Genomic DNA, 22,733 nt, shown 5'->3' on the forward strand with positions numbered 1-22,733 from the left:
AAGATATGAGGGATGAAGTTAAATATATATATATATATATATATATATATATATATATATATATTTTTTTTTTTTTTTTTTTTTTTTTGCGTTACACAGGCCTCTCACTGTTGTGGCCTCTCCCATTGCGGAGCACAGGCTCCAGACGCACAGGCTCAGCGGCCATGGCTCATGCGCCCAGCCGCTCCGTGGCATGTAGGATATTCCCGGACCGGGGCATGAACCCATGTCCCCTGCATCGGCAGGTGGACTCTCAACCACTGCGCCACCAGGGAAGCCCTAAATATATTTTTAAAGATGCTTTTTTATTTTAATCAGTGAATGCAACTCGTGGGGGAAGAAGATCTCCTGGTTCTTCAAATAAGGTAAAAATTTATGTACAATAAAATGCTCAGATTTTAATGAGTTTTGACAAGAATACACATCCAAGTAATCATCACAATCAAAATAGTAAACATTTCCATTACACAAGAGCATTTGCTCATGCCCTGTTCCAGTCATCCTCCCATCTTACCCAAAAGGTAAATACCACTCTCATTTCTATTGCCATAGCTTAGTTTGTCTCAATCAAACACTGGAAAACTTTTCTATAAAGGGACAGATAGTAAACATTTTAGGCTTTGCAGGGCACATACAATTTCTGTCACTACTGCTTCTCCTCCTCCTTCTCCTTTACAGCCCTCTAAAAATGTAAAAACCATTCTTAATTCAAGGTTATAAAAAAATGGGCACTGGGCTAGATTTGATCAGTGGGCCACTGTCTAGAACTCCAGATATATGGAATCCTGTTCTTTTGATCTGGCTTCTTTCACTTAACATAGTTTTGAGTCAATCCATTTTATTGCATGTATCAATAATTTGTTCTTTTTATTGATTTTTGGATTTATTGATTTTCTGTATTTGTTTCTCTTTCACTTGTTTCCACTCTTATCTCTATTATCTCCTTTATCCTCCTTACTTTGAGTTTAATTTGCTCTTCTTTTTTAGCATTTTAAGGTGGAAGCATAGATAATTGATTTTAACACTTTGTTTCTAATTTAATTCCATGGTGATCACAACATATTCTGTATGATTTCAGTCCTTTGAAATTCATTGAGACTTGTCTTAATGCCCAGCATATGGTCTACCTTGATATATGTTCCTTGTGCGCTTGAAAAGAAAGTATACTCTGGGGTTGTATCAATGTTATATAAATGTCAATTGGGTCAAATTGGTTGATAACATTCAAATTTCCTGGATCCTTACTATTTTTACTGCACTGGTTTATCAATTACTGAGAGGACACAACAATTTGAAATATGTACATGCACCTGTATCAGTCAGCTTGGGCTGCCATAGCAAAATACCGCAGACTGGGTGGCTTAAACAGTAGACCTTTATTTCTCACAGTTCTGGTGGCTGGGAAGTTCAAGATCACAGTGATAGAGCCCTCTTCCTGGCTTGTAGACAGCCAGCCTTCTCACTATATCCTCACATGGTAGAGAGAGAGTTCTAGTTTCTTCCTCTTGTTATAAAAACACAAATCCCATCATGGGGGCCCCACACTCATGACCTCATTTAAACCTAATCACCAAAATGCCCTACCTCCAAATACCAACACTTTGGGAATTAAGGCTTCAACACATAAATTTTGGGGAGACACAACATTTAGTCCATAATAGCACCTAACAATAGAGCTTCAAAATACATAAAATAAAAATTGACAGAACTATCAGGAGAACTGGTCAAATTCACAATTATTGGAGATTTCAGCACCATCTCTCTTGAAAAGTAGATCCTCTTATCATTAAGAAATGACATCTTTATCTCTGATAATACTCCTTGTCTTAAAGTTTACATTTTCTTATATTAAAATGGCCACACCAACTTTCTTATACCTCCAGCCAAGATAGAGTACCAGGGATCAGATTTACCCCCTCACCTGAAACAGACAAAATACATGAAACAAGTTTTCAATTCACTGTACATCGGGCAAAAAGAATGGTGATCCTGGACTTCCCTGGTGGTCCAGTGGCTAAGACTCCATACTCCCAATGCAGGGGACCCAGGTTCGATCCTTGGTCAGGGAACTAGATCCCACATGCTGCAACTAAGAATTTGCATGCCACAACTAAAAATTCCACATGCCACAACTAAAAGATCCCACATGCCACAACTAAGACCTAGTGTAGCCAAATAAATATATTTTTTAAAAAGACCAAAAAAAGTGATCCTTGAGAATGGGAAACAAATGAGGTAAATCCTATGATTTCCCAAACTTACTGCCTTGAAAGAGTTTCTAGGCCATAGAATAAGTAGGGGGAACTTTGGCAGAACCTAGAGATGTCCTGTGTTGAGAGGATGGAACTGAGAGTCTGGAGACAAGGCAGCTAGAGTTTATAGGACAGACTACAAAAGAGTGGAGAGCTACACAGAGAGAGAACCCTGAAGATTTACAGAGGATCCCACTCCAGTATTCAACAGATACACTGGTCAGTACATGTGTGTGAGGAAACTTCCTGAGACTGGAGAAAGAACCATCCAAAAGGATTAGAGGGAGCAGTGCCTGGCACTCACACACAAGGCCAGACTGGAAAACTCTAAATTCACTAGGCATTGGGCAGAGTATTCAAGCATTGTGTAGAATGCCACAGGAGCAGGGGAAAATTAGCCTTGGACTGAGCATGGCTGCAGACCCAGCTAATGAATCATAAAAGCAAGACCTGAAAGGACCAAACTGTTTAAAAGTAGCTTAGTTGCATCCCAGAACAAAGTTCAAGAAGAATTAAAAGGTCCTGCTTTTTTATATCTAGTCTGTCAATTTCTACCTTTTAATATGAATATTTAGTCCATTTACAGTTAATATAATTATGATATGTTTGGGTTTTAGTTAAACATCCTGTTATTTGTTTTCTATGTATTCCCCGTGTTCTTTGTTCCTTCGTTCTTTCTTTTCTGCCTTCTTTTGGATTAATCAAGTATTTTTAGTATTCCATTTTTATCTTCTTCATTGGTATTTTTAAAAATAGAGTTTTATTGATATCTAATTCACATGTCATACAATTCATCTATTTAAAGTACAGTTGACCCTTGAATGACATGGGTTTGAACTTTGCAGTTCCATTTATATGCAGATTTTTCATGATCCCTGGTTGGTTGAATCCACGGGTGTGGAACCATGGATACAGAGGACCAAACGTAAACCTCTGTGTGGATTTTTGACTGTGCAGGAATTAGTGTCCCTAACCCTTGTGTTGTTCAAGGGTCAATTATATACAATTCAATGGTTTTTAGAATATTCACAGAGTTGTGCAACCATCACCACAAAAAATTTTAGAACATTTTCATTACTCCCCCCCCAAAACCCACATACCATTTAGCTACCTTCCCTCTGCTGCCAGCCCTCTTCTAGCCCTAGTCAACAACTAAACTACTTTCTGTCTCTAGAATTGCCTGTACTGGACATTTCATATAAATGGAATCATACAGTTTGTGGCCCTGGGTGTCTGGCTTCTTTCACTTAGCATAATGTTTTCAAGATTCGTCCACGTTGTAGCAAGGATCAGTACTTTATTCTTTTTTTTTTTTTTAAAGTTCTCTCTTTTTCATATATATATATAATTTATGGTAACCCTCTTATTTATTTATTTATTATTGTCTGTGTTGGGTCTTCATTGCTACACGTGGGCTTTCTCTAGTTGCGGCGAGCAGAGGCTACTCTTCGTTGCAGTGCACAGGCTTCTCATTGCAGTGGCTTCTCTTGTTGCATAGCATGGGCTCTAGGTGTGCGGGCTTCAGTAGTTGTGGCACACGGGCTCTAGAGCACAGGCTCGGTAGTTGTGGCACACGGGCTTAGTTGCTCCATGGCATGGGAGATCTTCCTGGACCACGACTCGAACCCATGTTCCCTGCATTGGCAGGCAGATTCTTAACCACTGCACCACCAGGGAAGCCCAGTACTTCATTATTTTTTATGGTGAAATAATGTTCCATTGTATGGATAAGCCAAATTTTATGTATACATTCTTCAGTTGATGGACACTAAGTTGTTTCCACTTTGGGGCTATAATACTGCTATGAACATATGTGTATAAGTTTTTGTATGTATGTATGTTTTCATTTCTCTTGGGCATATACCTAGGATTTTAAATATTAGGTCATATGGTAACCCACTGTTTAAATTTTTCAAAAACTGCCAGATTGTTTCCCAAAGTGACCCATTTTACTTTACCTGCAATATATAAGGGTTCCAATTTTCCACATCCTCACCGATATTTGTTATTATCTGGGTTTTTTTCTTATACTCTTCCTAGTGAGTGTGAAATGGTATCTCAATGGGGTTTTTTAAATTTAATTTAATTTATTTTTTATAGAGCATGTTCTTATTAGTTATCCATTTAATACATATTAGTGTATATACGTGAATCCCAATCTCCCAATTCATCACAGCACCACCACCACCCCTGCCACTTTCCCACCTTGGTGTCCATACGTTTGTTCTCTACATCTGTGTCTCAAATTCTGTCCTGCAAACCAGTTCATCTGTACCAGTTTTCTAGATTCCACATATATGCATTAATATACGATATTTGTTTTTCTCTTTCTGACTTACTTCACTCTGTATGACAGTCTCTAGATCCGTCCACACCTCTACAAATGACCCAATTTCGTTCCACTTTATGGCTGAGTAATATTCCATTGTATATATGTACCACATCTTCTTTATCCATTCGTCTGTTGCTGGGCATTTAGGTTGCTTCCATGACCTGGCTATTGTAAATAGTGCTGCAATGAACATTGGGGTGCATGTGTCTTTTTGAATTATGGTTTTCTCTGGGTATATGCCCAGTATATACTGGGGGTATATACTGGTATTGATAAGAGGGATTGCTGGGTCATATGGTAATTCTATTTTTAGTTTTTTAAGGAACCTCCATACTGTTCTCCATAGTGGATGTGTCAATTTACATTCCTACCAACAGTGCAAGAGGGTTCCCTTTTCTCCACACCCTCTCCAGCATCTGTTGTTTGTAGATTTTCTGATGATGCCCATTCTAACTGGTGCGAGGTGATACCTCATTGTAGTTTTGATTTGCATTTCTCTAATAATTAGTGACGTTGAGCAGCTTTTCATGTGCTTCTTGGCCATCTGTATGTCTTCTTTGGAGAAATGTCTATTTAGATCTTCTGCCCATTTTTAGATTAGGTTGTTTGTTTTTTTAATATTGAGCTGCATGAGCTCTTTATGCATTTTGGGGATTAATCCTTTGTCCGTTGATTCATTGCAAATATTTTCTCTCTTTCTGAGGGTTGTCTTTTCGTATTGTTTATGGTTTCCTTTGCTTTGCAAAAGCTTTTAAGTTTCATTAGGTCCCATTTGTTTATTTTTGTTTTTATTTCCATTACTCTAGGAGGTGGATCAAAAAAGATCTTGCTGTGATTTATGTCAAAGAGTGTTCTTCCTATGTTTTCCTCTAAGAGTTTTATAGTGTACGGTCTTACATTTAGGTCTCTAATCCATTTTTGCATATGGTGTTAGGGAGTGTTCTGATTTCTTTCTTTTACATGTAGCTGTCCAGTTTTCCTAGCACCACTTATTGAAGAGACTGTCTTTTCTCCATTGTATATCCTTGCCTCCTTTGTCATAGGTTAGTTGACCATACATGTGTGGGTTTATCTCTGGGCTTTCTAACCTGTTCCATTGATCTATATCTCTGTTTTTGTGCCAGTACTGTATTGTCTTGATTACTGTAGCTTTGTAGTATAGTCTGAAGTCAGGGAGCCTGATTCCTCCAGCTACGTTTTTTTCCCTCAAGACTACTTTGGCTATTCGGGGTCTTTTGTCTCTCCATACAAATTTTAAGATTTTTTGTTCTAGTTCTGTACAAAATGCCATGGGTAATTTGATAGGGATTGCATTGAATCTGTAGATTGCTTTGGGTAGTATAGTCATTTTCACAATATTGATTCTTCCAATCCAAGAACATGGTATATCTCTCCATCTGTTGGTATCATCTTTAATTTCTTTCATTAGTGACTTATAGTTTTCTGCATACAGGTGTTTTGTCTCCCTAGGTAGGTTTATTCCTAGGTATTTTATTCTTTTTATTGCAAGGGTAAATGGGAGTGTTTCCTTAATTTCTCTTTCAGATTTTTCATCATTAGTGTATAGTAATGCAAGAAATATCTGTGCATTAATTTTGTATCCTGCAACTTTACCAAATTCATTGATTAGCTCTAGTAGTTTTCTGATGGTGTCTTTAGGATTCTCTATGTGTAGTATCATGTCATCTGCAAACAGAGACAGTTTTACTTCTTCTTTTCCAATTTGTATTCATTTTATTTCTTTTTCTTCCCTGATTTCTGTGGCTAGGACTTCCAAAACTATATTGAATAATAGTGGTGAGAGTGGACATTCTTGTCTTGCTCCTGATCTTAGAGGAAATGCTTTCAGTTTTTCACCATTGAGAATGATGTTTGCTGTGGGTTTGTCATATATGGCCATTATTATGTTGAGGTACGTTCCCTCTATGCCCATTTTCTGGATAGTTTTTGTCATAACTGGGTGTTGAATTTTGTCAAAAGCTTTCTCTGCATCTATTGACATGATCATATGGTTTTTATTCTTCAACTGGTTAATATGGTGTATCACACTGATTGATTTGCGTATATTGAAAAATCCTTGCATCCCTGGGATAAATCTCACTTGATCATGGTGTATGGTCCTTTTAATGTGTTGTTGGATTCTGTTTGCTAGTATTCTGTTGAGGATTTTTGAGTCTATATTCATCAGTGATATTGTTCTGTACCTTTTTTTTTGTAGTATCTTTGTCTGGTTTTCGTATCAGGGTGATGGTGGCCTCATAGAATGATCTTGGGCATGTTCCTTCCTCTGCAATTTTTTGGAAGAATTTGAGAAGGATGGATGTTAGCTCTTCTCTAAATGTTTGATAGCATTCACGTGTGAAGCCATCTGGTCCTGGACTTTTGTTTGTTGGAAGATTTTAAATCACAGTTTCAATTTCATTACTTGTGTTTGGTCTGTTCACATTTTCTATTTCTTCCTGGTTCAGTCTTGGAAAATTATACCCTTCTAAGAATTTATCCATTTCTTCCAAGTTGTCCATTTTATTGGCATAGACTTGCTTGTAGTAGTCTCTTAGGATGCTTTGTATTTCTGTGGTCTGTTATAACTTCTCCTTTTTCATTTCGAATTTTATTGATTTGAGTCCTCTCCCTCTTTTTCTTGATGAGTCTGGCTAATGGTTTCTTAATTTTGTTTATCTTCTCAAAGAGCCAGCTTTTAGTTGTATTGATCTTTGCTATTGTTTTCTTTATTTCTATTTCATTTTTTTCTGCTCTGATCTTTATGACTTCTTTCCTTCTGCTAACTTCGGGTTTTGTTTATTCTTCTTTCTCTAGTTCCTTTAGGTGTAAGGTTAGATTGCTTACTTGAGATTTTTCTTGTTTCTTGAGGTAGGCTTGTATAGCTATACACTTCCCTGTTAGAACTCCTTTTGCTACATCCCATAGGTTTTGGATCATTGTGTTTTCATTGTCATTTTGGCTCTAGGTATTTTTTGATTTCCTCTTTGATTTCTTCAGTGATCTCTTGGTTATTTAGTAATGTATTGTTTAGCCTCTATGTGTTTGTGTTTTTTACGTATTTTTCCCTGTAATTCATTTCTAGTCTCATAGCATTGTGGTCAGAAAAGGTGCTTGATATGATTTCAATTTTCTTCAATTTACTGAGACTTGATTGTGACCCAAGATGTGATCTATCCTGGAGAATGTTCCATGCGCACTTGAGAAGAAAGTGTAATCTGTTGTTTTTGGGTGGAATGTCCTGTAAATATCAATTAAATCTATCTGGTCTATTGTGTCATTTAATGCTTTTGTTTCCTTATTAATTTTCTGTTTGGATGATCTGTCAGTTGGTGTAAGTGAGGTGTTAAAGTCCCCCTCTATTATTGTGTACTGTCGATTTCCTCTTTTATAGCTGTTAACAGTTGCCTTATGTATTGAGGTGCTCCTATGTTGGGTGCATATATATTTATAATTGTTTTATCTTCTTGGATTGATCCCTTGATAATTACGTAGTGTCCTTCCTTGTCTCTTGTAACATTCTTTATTTGAAAGTCCATTTTATCTGATATGAGTATTGCTACTCCAGCTTTCTTTTGATTTCCATTTGCATGGAATATCTTCTTTCATCCCCTCACTTTCAGTCTGTATGTGTCCCTAGGTCTGAAGTGGGTCTCTTGTAGACAGCATATAGATGGGTCTTGTTTTTGTATCCATTCAGCAAGCCTGTGTCTTTTGGTTGGAGCGTTTAATCCATTCACGTTTAAGGTAATTATGGATATGTATGTTCCTATGACCATTTTCTTAATTGTTTTGGGTTTGTTTTTGTAGGTCCTTTTCTTCTGTTGTGTTTCCCACTTAGAGAAGTCCCTTTACTATTTGTTGTAGAGCTGGTTTGGTGGTGCTGAATTCTCTTAGCTTTTGCTTATCTGTAAAGCTTTTGATTTCTCCATTGAATCTGAATGAGATCCTGGTTGGGTAGAGTAATCTTGGTGTAGATTCTTCCCTTTCATCACTTTAAATATGTCATGCCACTCCCTTCTGGCTTGTAGAGTTTCTGCTGAGAAATCAGCTGTTACCTTTATGGGAGTTCCCTTGTATGTTGTCATTTTTCCCTTGTTGCTTTTAGTAATTTTTCTTTTTCTTTAATTTTTGTCAGTTTGATTGCTATGTGTCTCGGCGTGTTTCTCCTTGGGTTTATCCTGCCTGGGAGTCTCTGTGCTTCCTGGACTTGGGGAGCTCTTTCCTTTCCCATGTTAAGGAGGTTTTCGACTATAATCTCTTCAAGTATTTTCTTGGGTCCTTTCTCTCTCTCTCCTCCTTCTGGGACCCCTATAATGCGAATGTTGTTGTGTTAATGTTGTCCCAGAGGTGTCTTAGGCTGTCTTCATTTCTTTTCATTCTTTTTTCTTTATTCTGTTCTGCAGCAGTGAATTCCACCATTCTGTCTTCCATGTCACTTATCTGTTCTTCTGCCTCAGTTATTCTGCTATTGATTCTTTCTAGTGATTTTTTTCATTTCAGTTATTGTATTGTTCATCTCTGTTTGTTTGTTCTTTAATTCTTCTAGGTGTTTGTTCTTTAATTCTTCTAGGTCTTTCTTACACATTTCTTGCATCTTCTCGATCTTTGCTTCCATTCTTTTTCCTAGGTCCTGGATCATCTTCATTATCATTATTCTGAATTATTTTTCTGGAATGTTGCCTATCTCCACTTCATTTAGTTGTTTTTCTCGGGTTTTATCTTGTTCCTTCATCTGGTACATAGCCCTCTGCCATTTCATCTTGTCTATCTTTCTGTGAATGTGGTTGGTTTTTTTTCCACAGGCTGCAAGATTGTAGGTCTTCTCACTTCTGCTATCTGCCCTCTGGTGAATGAGACTGTCTAAAAGGCTTGAGCAAGTTTCCTCAGTGGGGTTTTGATTTGCCTTTTCCTGATGGTTAAGGATGTTGAGATCTTCTCATGTGCCTATTGGCCGTTCATATATCTTCTTTGGAGTCTTTTGGCTTTTTACCTATACTTCTTTATGTTATTATTCAGTGGTTTCTCTAGGGATTACAGTATTCATCCATACCTTACCATAATCTATGCTGAATTAATATTACATCACATCATACATAGGATAGTATATAATGATATAATTCCATTTACACTTCATCCTATCTTCTGTGCTGTATTTCATAAGAACAATATTTTATTAACCCCACAATACATTGTTACCATTTGCTTTAAACAGACAACTGAATTTTAAAGAATTTTTAAAGTAAAAATAATTGTTTTATTTTTAAACATATATATTCCCTTTCCAGTACTCTTTATTCCTCCCTGGAGATCCAATTTTCCATCTGATAAAACTTTCTTTCCACCTGAAGATCTTCCTTTAGTACTTCTTGCAGTTAGTTTGTAGACAATGAATTCTTTCAACTTTTGGTTATCTGAAAATATCTTTATTTCACCTTCCTTTTAAAAATATATTTCACTCAATATAAAATTCCACTTTGACAATCTTTTTTCTTCCAGCATTTTACAAATATCATTTCATGTCTTCTGGACTTTTATTGTTTCTGATGAGAAGTCAGCTGACATTCTTATAATTGTTCCCCTGTGTCCTTTTCTTCTGGATTCTTTAAGATTTTTTTGTTTTTCAGCAGTTTGACTATGATATATGTAGGTGTGATTTTCTTTGTATTTATCCATTTTGGGAATTTGTGACCTTCCCAGATTTGGTGTTGATATTTATTTTTAATCAAATTTAAGACATTTTAAGGCAAAACTTCTCTAATTAGAATTCAGGGACTTCCCTGGTGGTCCAGTGGTTAAGGCTCCTCACTTCCACAGCAGGGGGCATGGGTTAGATCCCTGGTCAGGGAACTAATTTCTGGCATGCTGCTTCTGCAGCCACAAAAAAAAAAAAAAAAAAAAAAAAAAGAATTTAAATGTGTTTTCTCTTCCATTCTATTTCTCTTCTCATTATGAAACTCCAATTATATGGGTATTATCTTGTTGCTATCTCACATGTTATAGATGAGTTGTTCTTTCTCTCTTTTTTTTAAACCTTTTTTTCTCTTTGTGCTTCAGTCTGGATTATATATATTGACCTGTCTTCAAGTCCCCTAATATTTGATTCTGTTTTGTCCAGGCTTCTTATTTTTATTTATTTATTTATTTATTTATTTATTTATTTATTTATTTATTTATTTTGTGGTACGCGGGCCTCTCACTGTTGTGGCCTCTCTCGTTGCGGAGCACAGGCTCCGGACGCGCAGGATCAGCGGCCATGGCTCACGGGCCCAGCTGCTCCGCGGCATGTGGGATCTTCCCAGACCGGGGCACGAACCTGTGTCCCCTGCATCGGCAGGCGGACTCTCAACCACTGCGCCACCAGGGAAGCCCCAGCCTTCTTATTTTTAATTGAGATGTATTTACATACCATAAAATTCACCTTTTTAGAGTGTACAGTTATTAGGTTGTTTTTTTTCAGTGTATTCAAAAAGTTGTGCGATCACCGTCATGATCTAATTCCAGAATATTTTCATCACCTTAAAAAGAAATCCCATTGCTGTTAGCAGTCACTTTTTATTTTCCCTTTCCCCCATCCCTGGCAACTAATTTACTCTCTGTCTCTATAAATATGCCAATTTTTGACATTTTATATAAATAGAATCATAAAGTATTTGACTTTTTGTGCCTGGCTGCTTTCACTTAATCATACTTTTTCAAGGTTCATCCATGTTGTAATATGAATCAGTAATTCATTCCTTTTTTTTTTTTTTTGTGGTACGTGGGCCTCTCACCGCCACGGCCTCTCCCGTTGCGGAGCACAGGCTCAGCAGCCATGGCTCACAGGCCCAGCCACTCCGTGCCATGCGGGATCCTCCCAGACTGGGGCACGAACCCGTGTCCCCTGCATCAGCAGGCGGACTCCCAACCACTGCGCCACCAGCGAAGCCCCTCATTCCTTTTTTGTGCCTAAATAATATTACATTATGTGGATTTACCATATTTTGTTTATCCATTTATTAGTTGATGAACATTTGGGTTGTTCCCACTTTTTAGCTATTATCAATGATGCTGCTATGAACATTCATATATACATTTTTATGTGGACATATGTTTTCATTTCTCTCAGATATTTACCTAGGAGTAGAATTGCTGGGTCATGTGGTAACTCTATGTTTAACTTTTTGATGAATTGCCAAACTGTTTTCCATGGCAGTTACACAATTTTATGTTCAGATCAGCATTGCATGAGGCTTCCAATTTCTCTGCAGCTGTGCCAACATTTGTTATTGTCCTTTAAAAATTATTATAGTCATCCTAGGGACTCTCCTCCTGGTGCAGTGGTTAAGAATCTGCCTGCCAATGCAGGGAACACAGGTTCGATCCCTGCTCTGTGAAGATCCCACATGCCATGGAGCAACCAAGCCCGTGAGCCACAACTACTGAGTCTGCATGCCCTAGAGCCCATGCACTGCAGCTACTGAGCCCATACGCTGCAACTACTGAAGCCAGCATGCTCCAGGGCCCACGTGCCACAACTACTGAGCCTGCATGCTGCAACAACTGAAGCCCACACACCTAGAGCCTGTGCTCCACAATAAGAGAAGCCACTGCAATGAGAAGCCTGCGCACTGCAATGAAGAGTAGCCTCTGCTCACCACAACTAGAGAAAACCTCCACACAGCAATGAAGACCTAATGCAGCCAAAAATAAATAAAATTTTTTAAAAAGATAAAAATAAAATTATTATAGCCATCCTAGTGACTATAAAGTGATATGTCATTGTAGTCTTGATTTGCGTTTCCCTGATGAGTAATGATGTCAGGAGGCATCTTTTCATGAACTTATTGGCCATTTCTAGGTCGTCTTTGGAGAAATATCTATTCAGATCCTTTGGGTTGTTTTGGGTTAAAAATAATCCAATTTTTAAGTTGGATTATTTGTCTTTTTTTATTATTGAGTTGTACGAGTTTTTTTAATATATTCTAGCTAAAAGCCCTTTGTCAGATATATGATTTACAAATATTTTCTCCTGTTCTGTAGGTTGTCTTTTCATTTTCTTGATAATGTTCTTTGTGCAAAAGTTTTTAATTTCAATGAAGTCCCATTTATCTATTTTTTCTTTGGTTGCTTGTGCTTTAGTTGTCATATTTAGCAAACCATTTCCTAATCCAAGGTCATAAAGATTTACTTCTATATTTTCTTTTAAGAGTTTTATAATTTTAGCTGTTATATTAAGCTCTTAGATCCATTTTGAGTTAATTTTTTATATGGTGTGATGTAAAAGTCCAATTCATTCTTTCACTTGTGGATAATCAACTGTCCCACCACCATTTGTTAAAAAGACTCTTCTTTCTCCCATTGAATGGTCTTGACATCCTTGTTAAAAATCAACTGACCATAGACTCTTAATTCTATTCCATTGATCTATATGGCTATCCTCATGCCAGTACCACACTGTCTTGATGTCTTGATTACTGAAACTTTGTAGTAAGTTTTGAAATTGGGAAGTGTGAATCCTCCAACTTTGTTCTTCCTTTTCAAGATTGTTTTGGCTATTCGGGGTCTTTTATGTATCCATATTAATTCTAGGATCATCGGGACTTCCCTGGTGACACAGTGGTTAAGGATCCGCCTGCCTAACTTTTAAGGCTATAATGAGGAGTCACATTTACAATCGTCAATATGTTCTCTACAATGAATATGCTCCCTTAATTAAATCGTGATGCTGAAAAAAAAAAAAAAGGAATCCACCTGCTAATGCAGGGGACACTGTTTTGAGCCCTGGTCCGGGAAGATCCCGCATGCTGCGGAGCAACTAAGCCTGTGTGCCACAACTACTGAGCCTGTGTTCTAGAGCCCATGAGCCACAACTACTGAAGCCCATGTTCCTAGAGCCCGTGCTCCGCAACAAGAGAAGCCGCCACAATGAGAAGCCTACGCACCGCAATGAAGAGTAGCCCCTGCTCACCGCAGCTAGAGAAAGCCCGCACACAGCAATGAAGACACAATGCAGCCAAAAATTATTTAATTAATTAATTTTTAAAAAATTTTAGGATCATCTTATCAATCTCTACAAAAGAGTAGTTGGAATTTTGATAGGAATTCCATTAAATCTCCAGACCAATTTGGAGACTATTGCCAGCTTAACAATATTGTCTTCCAAACCATGAAAATGGGATGTTTTTCTATTTATCTAGGTCTCCTTTAATTTCTTTCAACAATGTTTTCCAGTCTTCAATGTAGAAGTCTTACACATATTTCAGTAAATTTATACCTAAATATTGCATTCATTTTGATGCTATCATGAATAAAATTGTTTTCTCAGTTTCATTTTTAGAGTTCATTGCTATACAGAAACACAGTTGATTTTGTCTCTGGATCTTGTATTTTGATCTTGAATCCTGCACACTTGCTTAACCCATTTATTAGTTCTAATAGTTTTTAGTGGATTCTTTAGGATTTTCTGTATATAATATTATTTCATCTACAAATAAAGATAGTTTTACTTTTACGTTAACAATCTTGATGGCTTTTATTTCTTTTCTTGCCCAACTTCCCTGGCTAGTATCTCTAGTACAATGTTGAATAAAGTGACAAGAGCAGACATCCTTGTCTTGTTTCTGATTTTAGAGGGAAAGTATCTAGTCTTTCATCATTAAGTATGGTGTTAACTGTGGGTTTTTCATAGATGCCTCATATAATGTTGAGGAAATTCTCTTGTAGTCCTAGTTTGGTTAGTATCTATCATGAAAAGGAGTTGGAGTTTGTCAAAAGTTTTTTTTTGTGTGTGTGCCTATTGAGATGATCATGTAGTTTTTGTTTTTTATTCAATTTATATGGTGTATTACATCAATTGATTTTTTAGCTGTTAAATTAACCTTGCATTCCTGGGATAAATTCCAACTTGGTCAACTGTATAATTCTTTTTATATGTTGCTTGATCAGATTGTTATTATTTTGTTGAGGATTCTTGTATCTATCTTCATAAGACATATTAGTCTGTAGTTTTCTTCTGGTATTTTTGTCTGGTTTTGGTATTAAGGTAGTACTTGTCTCATGGAATGAGTTGAAAACTGTTTCCTTTTATTTTTTGGAAGAGTTTGTGAAAAATTGGTATTAATTCTTTAAATGTTTGGTAGAATTCACTAATGAAGCCATCTGGGCCTGGGCTTTTACATATGGACAGTTTTGTTTTTTTTTAATTACTAATTCACTCTCTTATTATATATCTATTGGGACTATTTCTTCTTGAGTCAGTTTTAGTAGTTTGAGTCTTTCTACAAATTTGCACACTTAATCTACATTATCTAATTGTTGACATAATTGTTTATAGTATTCCCTTATAATCCTTTCTATTTATATGTCGACAGTAATATCCCCACTTTTATTCCTAGTTTTAACAATTTGAGTCTTCTCTCCTTTTTTTCTTGTCATGTCTAGCTAAAGATTTGTAAATTTTGTTCTTCTTTTTAAAAAACCAATTTAATTTTTGGTTTTGTTGATTTTCTCTATTGATTTCTTTTTTATTATTATTATTTTTTATTTTTTAGTTGTGCTGGGTCTTAGTTGCAGCATGTGTGCTCCTTAGTTGCAGTCAGCAGGCTTCTTAGTTGCAGCTCGCTGGCTCCTTAGTTGTGGCACATATGCTCCTTAGTTGTGGCATGTGAACTCTTAGTTGCAACATGCATGTGGGATCTATTTCCCTGACCAGGGATCAAACCTGTGTCCCCTGCATTGGAAGGCAGATTCTTAACCACTGCACCACCAGGGAAGTCCCTCTATTGATTTCTTATTCTGTATTTTGTTTATTTCTGATTTAATCTTTATTATTTCTTTTATTCTATTTGCTTTGGGTTTAATTTTTTCTTCTTTTTCTAGTTTCTTAAGGTGAAAAGCTGGGTTATTGATTTGCAATCCTTCTTCTTTTTGAATGTACATCTTTACATTATTTCCCTCTGAGCACTGTTTTCCTGCATCCCATAAGTTTTGATATGTTGTGTTTTTATTTTCATTCCTCTCAAAGTAATTTCTAATTTCCCTTGTGATTTCTTCTTTACCTCTTGCATGTTTGAGAGTGTGTTGTTTAACTTCCACATATTTGTGAATTCCCACATTTCCTTCAGTTATTTCTAATTTTATTTCATTGTGCCTGGAGAACATACATTGTATGAGTTCAGTCCTTTTAAATTTATTAAGCTTTGTTTTATTGCCTAACATATGGTCTATTCTGGGGAATAATTCATGTGCACTTGAGAAGGATGTGCATTTTGTTGTTGTTGAGTAGAATATTCTATAGATGTCTGTCAGGTCAACTTGATTTATAGTGTTGTTTAATTCTCCCATTTCTTTTCTGACCTTCTAATTGTCAGTTTTTGCTTTTATAATTTGAAGCTATCTTTACGTTCACTGATTATTTCTTCTGCCAGCTCAAATTTGCTGTTGAAGACCTCTAATGATTTTTCCATTCTAATTATATTTTTCTACTCCAGAATTTCTATTTGGTTATTTTTTATTATTGTCTCTTTGTTGATATTCTTTAAATGGTGATACATCATTTTTATAATTTCCTTTAGTTCTTTAGACATGGTTTCCTTCGGTGCTTTGAATATATTTAAAATAGTCAATTTTAAGTCTTGGGGTAGAAGATGCAACATCTGGGCTTCTTCAGGGACAGTTTTTATTAATTCCCTTTTTCCTGTGAATACTTTTTTGTATTCACAGGAAAAAGAGAATAATAATTTTTCACTAAAACTGGACATTTTCAATACTATTATGTGGTAACTTGGAAATCATTGCCCCCCCTACCAGTGTTTATTGTTATTGCTACTTGTAGCTGTGTTGGGTTTTGTTTGTTTGTTTATTTTTGTTTTTAGTGACTTCTCTGAACTAATTCTTTAAAGTGTATATTCTTTATTGTGTGTGGCCAATGAGGTTTTTACTTGGTTAGCTTGGTGGTCAGCAAATGATTGGACAGAGAGAGATTTCCTTAAAAACTGGAATGAATAAGTCATTGCCAAGGGGTTCTGTGTGTGTGTTGGGATGCACCTTCAACACTCAGTCAGGCAGTTTACTACTCCACCTAAGCCTTTACTTCCTATTTGCACAGGCCCTCAAGGTCAGCCATAAGTGAGAGCTTGGGGCTTTCTCCAGTCTTCCTGAGCATGTGCACAGCTCTACACATGTATGTGGCCTTGTAGATCCCCAGGAATATGACAGAGCTTTTCAAGACCCCATGGTCATCTCATTCCCTAGATTTTCCTTTTAAGCTTTTTGGTTAGTCTTTTCTACCCCCAGCTGTTACTCAGTGCTTCAGGTAGCCATGAAGTTAAAACATTTGCCTGTAATTATTTTCAACAAACACCCCCTCCTTCCCCTCAGGAGGAGGCTGTTTACATGAGCTTGCTTCAAACTAGCCTTGTAATTGGGGTCTTTTTAGGGACAGGCCAAACAATGACACTTCTTTGAGAACAAGTCTTTGGAAGAGATCCAGCTGGAGAGTGGGAGATGAGACTAGAGCAAGTTTAAATGTGACAAAACTTGCTGCTTTTACTGAGACTCAACCATTTTTCTTGAATACACACTCCCCAGGTTACTCCAAGCTCTTGGTTAATTTCCAGAGTTCTGCATATGTTAATCGTGTCAGTCGTTTTCCAATTCTTTTGTTGTTTTTACGGAGGAGTGAATTTTTGGAGGATCTTACTCTTCCATTTTCCCAATCTGCTTTTAATCTTATTCAATGAGTATTTTATTTCATTTAGTATATCTTTCAGTTCAAGGATTTCCATTGACCTTTTAAAATATATGTAACAGTTTTATTCAGATGTAGTATATATAACATACACTTCACCCAGTTAAAGTGTACAATTTAATTCACATTCACAGAGTTGTGGTTTTTGTTTTGTTTTCTTACAGTTTTTGTACCTCTACTGAAATTCTCCATTTACCACATTATTTTTACCTTTTCCTGTGAGTTCTTTAACGTATTTATCAGTTATCTTGTCTGTTAATTCCAACATTGGGTTATCTGAGGGTTTGTTCCTATTGCCTTATTTTTTTTTCTCTACTAAGAGTCACATTTTCCTATTTCTTCATATGTCTAATAATTTTTTATTGTATACTGGGTATCATAGGTAAAACATTGTGGAGATTCTGGATTCTGTTATCTTCCTCAGAAGAAGGTTGAGTTTTGTTCTAGTGGGCAGTTAAATTACTGGTACATCACCTTGGGCTTGTGGAAGCTTGGTTTTATGCTTTATTATAATTCTTTTTTTTTTTTTTTTTTTTGGCCTTATTCCTAGGGAGAATTCCTTGGTCCCAGTCATTGTCCTTCTGGAATTTCAGTGGAAAGCCTGTGGTATTTACAAAGCTCCCCCTAAAATGATGACACTCAAACTCCAAGCACTGCTTCCCTTGAAGTGGAGAGCTATGGAAGTCTCTGCTCAGCTGTTTCAGACTTCTGGAAGGTATTTTCCCTTAATTTTTTTGGAGTCTCTCCACTCATGTAGTTTAGGAGTCAGCCAAGGATTTGAGGAGAATTTATGTACAGATTTGGTGTTCCACCTTCTGTAGTTCCCTCCTTCCTCGTTTTCCCTCCTCAAGTTCCTGCTGATCTGACAGCCCTAAATTCTGTCCTCTGACTGATCAGGCTACAGCTTTCTATTTGTTCTCTATCCTCACACTTTGCAAGAACTGGGAAGTACTCTGAGGAGAAAGCATATAAACATGGATCTCACCTAGCATGTTCTATTCTTTCAAGAATTGAATTCTCTCAAGTTTCTTCCTGTTTTTTGGTCATTCTCCAGTAGCTTCAAGTCATTTAAAAGATATTTTGACTGGGCTTCCCTGGTGGCAGAGTGGTCGAGAGTCCACCTGCCGATGCAGAGGACACGGGTTCATGCCCCGGTCCAGGAAGATCCCACATGCTGCGGAGTGGCTAGGCCTGTGAGCCATGGCCACTGAGCCTGCGTGTCCGGAGCCTGTGCTCTGCAACGGGAGAGGCCACAACAGTAAGAGGCCCGAGTACCGCAAAAAAAAAAAAAAAAAATTTTGACCAGAGTTTATCATTTTTATCTTCAGGAGAACAAAGCTGATGTAAACTATGCTGCTAACACCAAAAGTCTGGACCTTGTTCTTAAATTGTTACCCTCTTAATGTTAGTTATAAAAATTATTCATTTATTATCCATTTTATTATACAACTAATAAATACTCTTATGTAAAATAATACAAGTAATACAGAGGTATACAAAGGAAAAATTAATTTTTAAGTAATTAAAAAATTAATCACTTTGATTACCCCCATCCCATTTTCCTCTCCATATAGTTTGATATTTTTTCTTTATTCACACACACACACAGAAACACACATATATTATTTTTACATGAATGATATACTATACATGTTATTTGGCAATTTGCTTTTTTTTCACTTATGTATTTAAAGGTTTTTCTATGAGTACATATTTATTCTTTCATCAAATATTCATAGGGCACTTGCTATGTGTCAGGCACTATTCCAGGTCCTGGGGATAAATCAGTGAACCAAACACACAAAAGACTTGCTTTCATGAAACTTACATTCTAATGAGAGTGGGAGGAGGTGGATTAGAAATGAAGAATTAAAAAAATAAGTAAAGTGATAAGTGATGTGGAGAAAAATTAAGTGAGAAAAGCAGTAGGGAGTGCTAGCATGTGGAAGGAAAAGAGGTTTGCAGTTTTTCAGAGGGTGAACAAAGAAGACCTCACTCAAAAGGTAATGTTTGAACAGATGTGCAAGAAGTGAGGCAATATGAGAAAAGAGCTTTCTAGGCAAAGTGAGAACAGAGGCTTGGCAACAACCTGCTAGCATGTTTGGGGAACAACAAAGAGGCTTCTGTGTCTGAAGCAGAGTGAGGGAGGGAGCAGTAATTGGAGATGAGGTCAGATTGCTATAGAGGGCCATAAACACCAATGACATTCCATGGAAGGGGTCAACTTGACCCTCTTGAGCCACTAGTATTTTTTCTTAAGTTGACTCTACATGATGTTCCTGTTGAACCTGGCCCCCACAACCCAATGCATGCTCTTCGACTCTGGCTGACCTTGTTGGCCTGGGTCTTTCTTAGTAGAGTTGCAACTTAACTCTAGTTTCCCCAAAACATTACCATGCCTAGGTGCTCTGACCTAAAAGCACAGCTTTCCCTATGATCTCTTAGATACTTGTTTTGAGCCCAGATTCCCCCTTCCTTCATGATGATTTCTCCACTGGAAACCACTGTGTTCTTCTTACCAGCAGACCTACATCAGGACATTAGTGTTCTACCCATCAGGGCTCCTTAACTTCCAATGTCAGAAGAGAGGCTACAACTGCCATCCCCTCCTTCTCAGAGGACTTGTGCTTCTCATGTAAATCAGTTTACCTTCTCCTCAAAGACCAAACCTCCATAGCAAGGGCATCTGTAAGAATCCTTTTTTGATGAAGCCACAGAAAACTTCATTTCACCATTCTCTCAGGGCAAGGGGTGCCTGTCTAACGTACACTGCCATAAATAATGGATACCACGAAAGCTATCCTTCCCTGAATGGAGAAGGTTTTTTTCAAGGTGAAATGTTAAAATCACCTAAGCAGAGAAGCAGAGCCGCTGCTTGGCCCTCTCTTACATATGGATGTATTGTAATTTAATTGATCTTTCCTCTACTTTTAGATATTTGTTTCCCTCCTTTTTTATTATTATAAATAATTCTGCAATGAGTATCTTGGCATGAGTGCAGATATTTCTGTAAAATAGATTCTTGAAAGAAGAATTGCTGGGTCAAAAGACACATGCATTTAAATTTAAAACATTCCCAAATTGCCCTACAAAAACATGTTACAGATTTTTATTCCTATGAGAATGTGTTTCCCCACTTCATCACCATCACTAAATATTAAGGATCATTTTTCACCTTTTTTTGTTTGTTTGTTTGTTTGTTTTGCAGTACGCGGGCCTCTCACTGTTGTGGCCTCTCCCGTTGCGGAGCACAGGTTCCGGACACACAGGCTCAGCGGCCATGGCTCCCGGGCCCAGCCGCTCCACGGCATGTGGGATCTTCCCAGACAGGGGCACAAACCCGTGTGCCCTGCATCGGCAGGCGGACTCTCAACCACTGCACCACCAGGGAAGCTCCATTTTTCACTTTTGATATTAATATTTCAATTTCCATATCTCTGATTACTAGTGAGGTTGAACTTGTTTTTATGTCTACCAACCATTTTTATTTTTCTGTGAACTGACGGTTCATAACCTTTGCTTATTTTTCTGTTGGATAGTTTGTCATTTTCTTATCTTGCACACATTGTTTTAAGTTTATTCCTAGATATTTCGAAGTTGTTGTTGTTAATTGATTACTACGGACAAATAATAGAGCTACTGATTTTGGTGACTTGGTCTTATTGCTGGCATCCTTCCTGAACATTTTTCTTGATTTTAATCGTTTTATAGTTGATTATCATTTCTTTCCTGGGGAACCCATCGTATCATTTGCAAATAAGGGTATACTGTGACTACTGATGTATTTGGACTTATGCCTACTATTTTGGTCTATGTTTTCTGTTGATCATGTTTTCTGATTTCCTTTTTCTCTTCATGCCTTTTGAGGCTTGATAGCATATCTTTGTTCCTTTTGTGGTCTGGAAGATCTGCATTCTGTCTACACTTCTAGTGGTTGTCCTTGTATATTTTGTTAAATATTGAAACAAATTTTCCTATGAATGTTGAGAATCAGATCAGCTAATAAATTTCCTCCAAATAAGATAAGATCATTAACTGCACTCCACTCCTCACCCCTTTTTTATTGAAGTCATTTGAAATCTTAGTATCAGATTATTTTTTACAATCATTTTTCACATTGCATCTCTATTACTTAGGAATCCTTTACTTTCTGCTTTTTGTTATATAGCATCTTCTGTTTTCTTTTGTCACCTCCCATGATTTAAAAGGTAGTAATCCTGTTTTTCATTTTACTGGTGATCGACTTTTATATTTACCAATTATATTCCTAAACCTCTATTTCTCTGATTAGGAAAGTAAAGAACAATCAATATCTCGCACTCCCTTACTTTATGTCAGATGAAGATTTTAGTATATCCTTACCTGTCTTGCCCTCTGTTCTCTCACTTCCCTGTCTTTTAAAATGTACTGTGTGTTTATAAATCCAGCTTGCATTTCAACCATATATATTTTGTTGTTGTCGTTCAAGTCTTATGATATATTTAGTTCATTTTAAATGCTTGCAACCAAACCTTTTATATTACAGGGTTCCCATTTTCAAGTTCTTAATTTTAATTCATCTCCTGAGCAGGTGAAATATGTCTTCAGGTTGTTTACTTAGGGAGAACACACGCGTGATACATTTTCTACATCCTTCTCTGTATACCTAGAATGTATTTCTGTTGTTTTCGCACATGAATGACCATTTGTTGAGTACGAAATTCTTGTGTCACCATCTTTTTCACCCAAAACTATAATCATTGCTCCCTATTGTCTAGCACTTAGAAATACTGAAGCAAAGCCTAAGACCAACCTAAAACTTCCCCCTTTGTAACCTGATTTAATCTGTGGATCCGTGCAATATTTTTCCTTCATAGTAGAAAAAGAATTTTTGCATGGCTAGGATATGTCCTGGTATATAATTCTTTTGTTAATTTTCCCTGGAACTCGCTGATTTATTTACCCAATCATTTTTCAGCTCAGGTCATTTCCCATTGAGTATGTGAATATTACTTCCGTTCATTTGATGGTAATGATTGTAAATATCTCTTGGTTGTGCCCTCTTTTCCATCATCTCTCATCTCTCACCAGGGTGAAGGCAACACCCTGCTTTCACTCGGCCCCTACTCACTTTTCATTCTCTACTTCCTTTTAAGACCCTTGTGCTGAGGACCCTGACTGCTCTGTTCACTGCTCTGAACACAAGCTTCCCACTGCCCTGGGACTGTGACCCAGATCCTGAATGTAGCTACTGCAGCCTCTGGTGAGGCACCCCCATCCCCAGCCTCATCTCTCACTACATACCTACTGTGTACCCTACACGCCAGCCATGCTGCTTCCTCTTACTCCTTCAGTTAGGCCGACTCCCTCCGTGCCTGCCACTCTCACCATTGGCCACCCAGGCCTGGCCAGTCAGAATGCCCCATTCCCTAGGACACAG

Source organism: Hyperoodon ampullatus (assembly GCF_949752795.1).
Source record: "Hyperoodon ampullatus genome assembly, chromosome: 2".
NCBI lineage: Eukaryota > Metazoa > Chordata > Mammalia > Artiodactyla > Ziphiidae > Hyperoodon > Hyperoodon ampullatus.